The sequence below is a fragment of the Protopterus annectens genome, chromosome 7.part1 (genome assembly GCF_019279795.1).
Source record: "Protopterus annectens isolate FY-2018-M chromosome 7.part1, PAN1.0, whole genome shotgun sequence".
Lineage (NCBI taxonomy): Eukaryota > Metazoa > Chordata > Ceratodontiformes > Protopteridae > Protopterus > Protopterus annectens.
In genome coordinates, this window is record NC_056740.1 from 297,988,795 (window position 1) to 297,997,184 (window position 8,390).

The 8,390-nt window shown below is 47.1% G+C and overlaps 1 protein-coding gene across 2 annotated transcripts in view; it reads left to right on the plus strand.

The window, feature by feature from the left end:
- The window catches only part of LOC122807739 (phosphatidylinositol 4,5-bisphosphate 3-kinase catalytic subunit gamma isoform-like), a 782,658-nt gene that overhangs the window by 90,056 nt on the left and 684,212 nt on the right, over positions 1-8,390 (plus strand). The gene's annotated exons all lie outside the window — the stretch shown is intronic.

The following is an 8,390-nucleotide window of genomic DNA, read 5'->3' on the forward strand; positions in this document are numbered from 1 at the left end:
AAAGGCCAAGATACTGTCCACCACAGTGAAAGTACTGAACCAGTGCACTATACGGTACTACAGTATTAGGTCAGTATAAAAGGATGTTGACAACTGTATGCAAAGTATCCCATGCAAACCCTGCAGGCAGAGTATAATCCCTGTTGTGTTCAGACACAAAGCAGATGGACAGTAACTACACAACGTGACACACAACACACAACCATAAACGTGAGCTATTGTTGAAGTTCACACTCATCCACAAATGTGGTGGGCTGCAGAGTTCAACATATGGAAAGCTCACACTGGGCATGCCCACACACTTTGATAAATGAGACATATGTCAGACAACATGCCATGGGAAGCCTGAACTGGGCATGCTCACACACTTGGACCAAATCCCAGTTTAGCATTTGGCCACACATATCTGGTATTTGTACGTGTTATTCCAGGAACCAACCACATTTCAGTAATCTGCCCAGTGCACACAGTTAAATGACTACAGAGACATACGTGATATAGCGGATCCCTCCCATATCCAAACATCTTCCACAGATACACAAGTTGTTCATAGAAACAGGGAATGCTATGGCAATAAAGACCTGCAAACAGTCTATCAGCAGCAAATATCGTGCATTTGACAATTAAACATATGGGTGTAGAGGTCAACACTAGGCTGTTTGCCCTAGGGAATGACAGCTTAGCCAGAGTGTGCTTGGCGTCTGCCTCCCCAGTACAGTAGGCTACTGTGCCACTGTAAAGTAGGTCACATAAGGCACTGTGTGAGGCTAGTGTGCTGTGCCTCTGTCAAGCAGGGACACAGTGCCTCTGTCAAGCAGGGACACAGTGGAGATCCCAGGGGTTGCATTTGCTAAGCCACATCCATGTTTTGGTGTGTGCTGGAAGAGGGTTGCTGAGGACCTCTAACAGTACGTGGGCGTCAATAACAGACTGAGGGGAGCCTTATCTGCATTGTCTGGACAATTTCACTGTCAACACTTTGTCGTGATGATTATGAAGGATTGAAGTGTCGTGCCAGTACTGTTCAGAGATGTCCTTCCTCTGTGGGCTACTGCTCTGCAATGTATAAGCTCACTCTGTCTGTTGGACAGCTCATATATGGCTGGTGTACACCTAACATGTGTCCTGTTGTGGAGCAGTCATGGGTATATTTGGGATAGCATGATCAATGCAAACCTTCCACATGCTCATAGTATGCAATTGTCAAGGATTATGCAGAGTGGCCTGTATACTCCCCCAGCATGGGTCCCTTGAAGTCTTCCACCCCAGTCTTCACAAGTGTAAAGTCTGCTTTTGATAGATACACTTTGTTTGCAGTGACAACCTTGCCTGGGGGTGGGGATGGGATATGGATGTCCAGGGAAAGGTGGGTATGGCCAGATATCAACAATGGTGGTCTACCTCTGGTGTGGAACAGTGAGTACCCATGTTGTAGATGGTCAGGTGCAATATGTATTCCCCCTTGTGGCTGTGGTGAGTGGTCCTGCCATAGCACATGGACTCACAAATTGTAGTGGCTGTAGGGTAATGTTGTAGAGGCCTGAGTAGTTCCCACACACAACATACCTGTTCCTGACTTTAACAACTGAAATGGTGTATGTGAACACCTGCATATCTTGGCACTTTTCCCAGGGAAGCAAAGTGTGTCTCCTGGATGTGGGAGGGGTGGTCCGAACTGGTTGTGTTGTGTGTTACAGGTCCTGTGGTCACGAAGCAAGGTATAGAACATAACCTGCCAGTGCGATGTGCATATCTGACCCTGAAGTAGGTTGCTGCAAATGCATATATATGCTATCCCCCACCTGACAGGTAGTACTAGATGTACATACCTCTGTAGAAATAATGATGTCAGAACCCTATAAATACTGCAGGTGCAAAACAGATGCACAATAATTCGCATAGTGCGCTCTGCTAATGGATCTCTCTCAAGTGTCATAATATAGTTAGGTAAGGGTTTGAATCCTGCAAATGCTCAGCATGTGTGGGTGTGTGTGTGTGTGTGTGTGGATGAGCGGGGTTGGTGTGTGTGCAAGTCTGTGTGAGGGAAATGTCCCTTTTGGCAACTGGGAAAACACACTACAGGATGCACATTCTCCTTTCTAAACACTGATGATGTCAGCACCCTATACATACAGCAGGAGAAGGGAAGCTTCCCAGTAATGCGAATAGCGCGCTCTGCTAATGCGTCTGTCTCGAGTGTCATAACATAGTTAGGTAGGGGTTTGAATCCTGCAAATGCTCAATGTGTGTGGAGGGGGTTTAGTGTGTGTGCAGTTCTGTATGAAAGAAATGTCCCTTTTGGCAACTAGGAGGACACACTACAGGATGCACATTCCTCTTTCTAAACAATGATGATGTCAGCACCCTATAAGTAAAGCAGGAGAAGAGACACTTCCCAGTCATGCGAATAGCGCAGTCCGCTAATACGTTCGTCTCGAGTGTCGTAACATAGTTAGGTAGGGGTTTGAATCCTCCAAATGCTCGGTGTGTGGAGGGGGGATAGTGTGTGTGTGTGTGTGTGTGCAATTCTGTGTGAAAAAAATGTCCCTTTAGGCAACTAGGAGAACACACTACAGGATGCACATTCCTCTTTCCAAACACTGATGACGTCAGCACCCTATAAGTACAGCAGGGGAAGGAAAACCTCCAAGTAATGCGAATAGCGTTCTCTGCTAATGCATCTGTCTTGAGTGTCATAACATAGTTAGGTAGGGGTTTGAATCCTGCAAATGCTCAGTGTGTATGGAGGGGGGGTTAGTGTGTGTGCAATTTTGTATGAAAGAAATGTCCATTTTGGCAACTAGGAGAACATACTACAGGATGCACATTCCTCTTTCTAAACACTGATGATGTCAGCACCCTATAAGTATAGCAGGAGAAGGGAAACTTCCCAGTAATGTGAATAGTGTGCTCTGCTAATGCATCCATCTGGAGTGTCATGGCATTATTAGGTAGGGGTTTGAATCCAGCAAGTTTGGGTGAGGGGGGTTAGTGTGTGTGCAATTCTGTGTGAGGGAAATGTCCCTTTTGGCAAGTAGGAGAACACACAACAGGATGCACATTCCCCTTTCTAAACACTGATGATGTCAGCACCCTATAAGTACAGCAGGAGAAAGGAAACGTCCCAGTAATGCGAATAGCGCACTCTGCTAATGCATCCGTCTTGAGTGTCATAACATAGTTAGGTAGGGTTTTGAATCCTGCAAATGGCAAGTGTGTGTGTGGTGGAGATGGAAGTAGGGTGTGTGCAATTACATGTGTGAGAGAACTGACCCTTTTGCCAACCAGTACAACACACCAGCTGCTGCATATTCCAATCTCTACACAGAGATGATGTCAGAACCCTACAAGTACAGCGGAAGAGGCCAAATCTCCCAGTAATGCAAATAGCATGCTCTGCTACCGCGTCTCTTACTACTGTCATAGCACAGTTAGTTATGGCTTTGAATTCCACACATGCCACGTGTGTTTTTGTCACACAGAATACCCATGTGTGTGTTGTTGTTCACAATAATGCATGACATTGATTAAACCAGTAATGGCAATGGACACAGATGATGTATGTGTGTGCCAAATACACATATGTACCTGTGACCTTCAATAGTTCCCATGGGTCATACCAGCCTGTGCCACATGCTCAGAGAGCCCTTCCATGTTCCCTATCATGTAGTCCAGGGAGGTACATCACAGGTCAGCCATAGTGGCATGGACAATGACTGAGTCATATGTGTCCATGCCTCTGACTGACCTGTATGCTTGTGTTATATGGTGGACCATAGTGCCCCACGGGCATATCACTGTGACCTTCACCTTGTCCAGCCTGGTGAGCAGGACCTCACTGTACCAGACAATAAAGGTACCTAACATTGCTGTAGCAGGTGTGTTGTCTAGCCGTACAGGCTGTGACTGTTTGGCACACAGGATTTGTGTGCTATGTGTTGCATGTGCTGTGTTCTGGCTTAACGTATGCCTGTGTGCCAGCTGCAGAGGTGTCTGCTGCTCAGGCAGGATGCTATTCTGAGGCTCCATGAATGGCCCAGTGTGTTCACGTGTTTGGATTGCTGTCAGTGTAGGTCTACATCAGACTGGTATTGTAGTCACTGTAGTATTTCATGCCACCTGACAGGTTATGCCAGTACTGTGTTGAGTGCTTAGTCCCCAGTTTGGCTATGTGGTTGCATCTCATACATGTGTTGTACATCCATGTGTAGGGGAGAGGGTTGACTGTGTACATGTGGCAGCTGTGACATTGCCACATGACCCACATATACCACAACTGTACCATAGAGGTGACTGACAAGTGACCTTTGCACATGCTACCATAGTATTGTGATTGCCATGGTGATTAACAGCACATAGGGCCAATGGGTAACAAGGTACATAGGTTCATAGGTTCATACTAGGCTATCTGCCCTAGGGCATTTATAAGCCTAGCCAGAATGTGTTTGGCTTTTGCCACCCATTTTAAATTAATTTGCTATGCCCTTTTCCGAGGTTAGTATACTGTGCCTCTGTTTAACAGTGACACAGAAGTGATACCCGGGGTAAATCTACAATCTCCCATCCACTCATCAAGATTCCTCTTGAAGAGAGTCAATGAGGGACTCTGCCTAACCTGGAATGGGATTGTATTCCAGAGTGAAGGGAGCCTCTGGGTTATGAATCTGTCCCTCCAGCATGTCCTATTTATTTCAGTGCTGAGGTTCAAGTCTCTCGAGTGCGTAGCTCGATGGGATTTGGATATTCTGAGGTGCAGCATGTCCAGTAATTCCGGGTTGGACATGGCTTTATAAGTCAGGCACAGATCGCCTCTGAACAGGCGGTATGCCACTGAGTAGAGCTGGAGTTTCTTTAACCGGGCAGCATATTGCATCTGTTTGAGCCCTTTGATCCTCTTGGTGAGGTACTTTTGGGGTCTTTCCAGTTGCTGCAGGTGTCTGGTAAGGTACATCCCAACAGGGGCATTGTACTCAATTATGGGCCTGATGAGGGATGAGTAAAGAGGCACAATGACCTCCCTTGATCTAGATGTGAATCCCTTCATGATGAGGTGGGCTATATAAAATGTTTTTCTAACCACTGTGGCCACGTGGTTGTCAAATGAGAGATTGCTATCAACTTGGGTCCCCAGGTCCCTAATTACTTATTCTGTACTTAATGTATTACCACCTATGTGGTAATTTGTGGGCACTTTGTTTTTGCCAAAGGGGATGACTATACACTGTTTGGCATTTAGCTTGAGGCCATGGCTCTGGCACCAGTTGTCTGTTTCTATGAGGCCCTTTTGGAGGATGCTTGTGTCGGCTGGAGAGTTGATTATGTTGGCCAGTTTGCAGTCATCTGCGAACATGGTCAGCCACAGTCCTTCCGTGTTGGCCTGTACCTCCGAGAAATATATACCGAACAAGAGAGGTCCCAGGACTGAGCATTGTGGGACACCACTTGTAACTGTTTTGGAGTCTGACATGGCTCCAGCAATTCTAACCATGTGGGCTCTGTCCTTGAGCCAGTTTGCAATCCATCTAGTGACATAGGGTTTGATATTTAAACTGGTGAGCTTCTCTATAATGCCCGAGTGGGGTATTGTATCGAAGGCTTTTGCGAGGTCCAGGTAGGCTGTGTGGACCACCTTCCCCTCGTCAATGGCCTTGGTGACTGTTTCAAAGAAATCAACCAGGTTTAAGAGGCAGGATCTGCCCTTAACAAAGCTGAACTGGGTAGGACCCAGTGTCTGTAGGTCCCCAATATCTTTATTTATGAGGTCCATGATGATCCTTTCCATAGCTTTGCAGACCAAGCTAGTCAGGTCTATGGGGCGATAGTTTCCAGGAGCCGTTGGGGCACCACTTTTATGGAGAGGGACCACTGTTGCTGTACGCCACTCTTTGGGCACATATCCTGTAGTAAGGCTGAGATCAAACAGTAGTTTTATGTTTGGGTTTAGCTCTTCTTGGAGTTCATGTAGGACACAGCCCGGGACACTGTCTGGTCCCGTTGATGCTGTGTTTTTTGCTTTGGAGAGGGCGGCTCTTACCTGAGCATCTGAGATGTCAGGGGGGCAGCACTCTGCTGGGATAGATATTTGCCCTTTTGGGGTGGAGGGGGGGAGACGTTTGCTCTGAACCTGTTAGCTAGGATGTTGGCAATGTCTGTGGGTTTGGTGTTTCTTTTGTCATTTGGGACTAATTCTGAGCATATCTGGGAATTACCACCTAGGTTCCTAACATAACTAAAGAAAGACTTGTGATTATCCTTAGTGTCCTGTGCAATTTCCTCTTGAAGCTGGCCTTAGACAATTTTATGAGTGCCCGTAGTTGTTTGCTAATACTGATCAGTGATGCCTTCCCTTTTTGGGATTTTGCTCTATCATTTAATAGCTTCCTCCTTCTATTGTATAGTTTGTTTATGGCTGGGGTCCACCAGATAGGACGTATGCCTTTGGAGGATCGGGTCTTGGTTTTATTTGGGTCTAGTGTCTGTGATTAGTTAGCACTGGCATATATGACTGCTCACGTGGACAAATGCCAGGTAAGTCATATGCAATGTGTCACAGGCAACGTACATGTGAACAGGACAAACAGTGACATTCTGTCAAGTGAGACATGGACATACATATAGTAAGCTATGCAGATATCACTAGGAGTCCACAGAAGCTCTGTAACTCTGCGTTGCCGGTGGGATCAGTGTTCCAGGGTAACTGCAAGCAAACATGCATGCAAACAAAGCTACAGTAAGCAGGGCTGCATGTAGTCCATTGTACAACAAACAAGCTGTACCACTTCCACTAGGTAACAGTGCAAATATGCAGGCACTATACACATGTACATGAAAATACACAGGTCAGATGGCTAGGGTCCAGTCTCAGCGCACACAAGTGTACAGACCATGTACCATCAGGATGTACAATAACTGGATGGAAACCCAGGTGCTCATACCTGCAGTAATACACATGTCAAATAACAGACATTGAGCCTTCACTCAGTGGTTCCATACTTAGTAGGATGTATGCTACCTGGCCTGCCACCACAGTATCCCTGACATGTATGGGGACTCTCTCTCCTGTGACAGTTAGTTTTGTGTGTTGGGGCTGTCTAGCATGGTATGAGATGTGAGCTTGCAGTGCTAGGGTGCTCCTGTGTGTCCTGTACCAGTCGTGTAGTACTGCACACATATCAACATCCTCATACATCCGCATTGCAGAGTCCAGTGTGGGCAACATGCCACATGCAGTTTACATGTCCATCATTGCGTATCAATACTTTCATTACCTTATCCCCTGTGCTACCTATGTATGTAGCCTTCTGTTGACATCCTTACCATCAGTATGCCAGCATGTGCAGATGATACACTATGGTACTTACCATGGGTGTAGACAACACTACATGCCTATCATACCCTTACTGCATCGGGCATGCTGGGATATACCCACAATTATATCAGCACACTGTACTGTTAACAACATGATACTATTACTACACATCTATGTAGTCACCCTGTGCATCAGCAACATGTTAACCTGTACCTGCACTGATGTTACAGATTGCAGGAGGTGGCACAGTTTCATCATATGCACAGGGTGTGAACTTGGTATGCCTGAGTCAGCTACCAATACCACCAATTGACATGTATGTGTATATGTGTTGGTGAGGGACAGCAGTACAAGGTGGGGCAATGTTGATGCAGTGTGTGCATGTATGCCGTAGCCCTAGGTGTTGTCAATTCGCATGTGTGTATGGATGCACACAGTTCCACCTCATGGCTGCCATATACTGGTGTTTGTGGACAGCCACAGACTGTACCTGCCAGGTCATACAGATCAGTGTCTCTGGCCACGGACACGGTACCTGTGCCTTGCAGGGATGCTACGGACCATATCCGGTACCAACCCAGACTGGGTACTGTCATCAGAAGCAGGTGTTCATTGACTGGACACAGATCCCTGTCGGGCCTGGCCAGAGCCATGTGCACCTGGTCTCCTGGGGCGGTCTGATGACAGCACAGACCCAGCATTGCTGGGGCTGCTGCTGGCACTATGGGGGTGGCCACAGCCCTGTTGTCATCCATGACGACTGCCAGCTGCTGCTGTTGCTGTCATACCCCCACGTCGACGCCTCATCTGTCCACCATCACCCTGGCTCATGGACATGTAGTTGTGGAACCGGTCTAATATGTCCCCATAACGTCTGTCTATGACATCGGTGAAATTACGGATGGCAGGCGCAATGTCATGCATACAGTCAGTCATGGCTGTGCGACATGCTGTCAGCTCCCTCAGACCCTGTCTGGTGTACCGTTCCATACGTGACTGTGCCTGCATGACAGCCTGAAACATAGCTGAGGTTGTAAGACCTCTGTGGGCACGTCTGACAGGGGCAGACGGGCCCGATGAC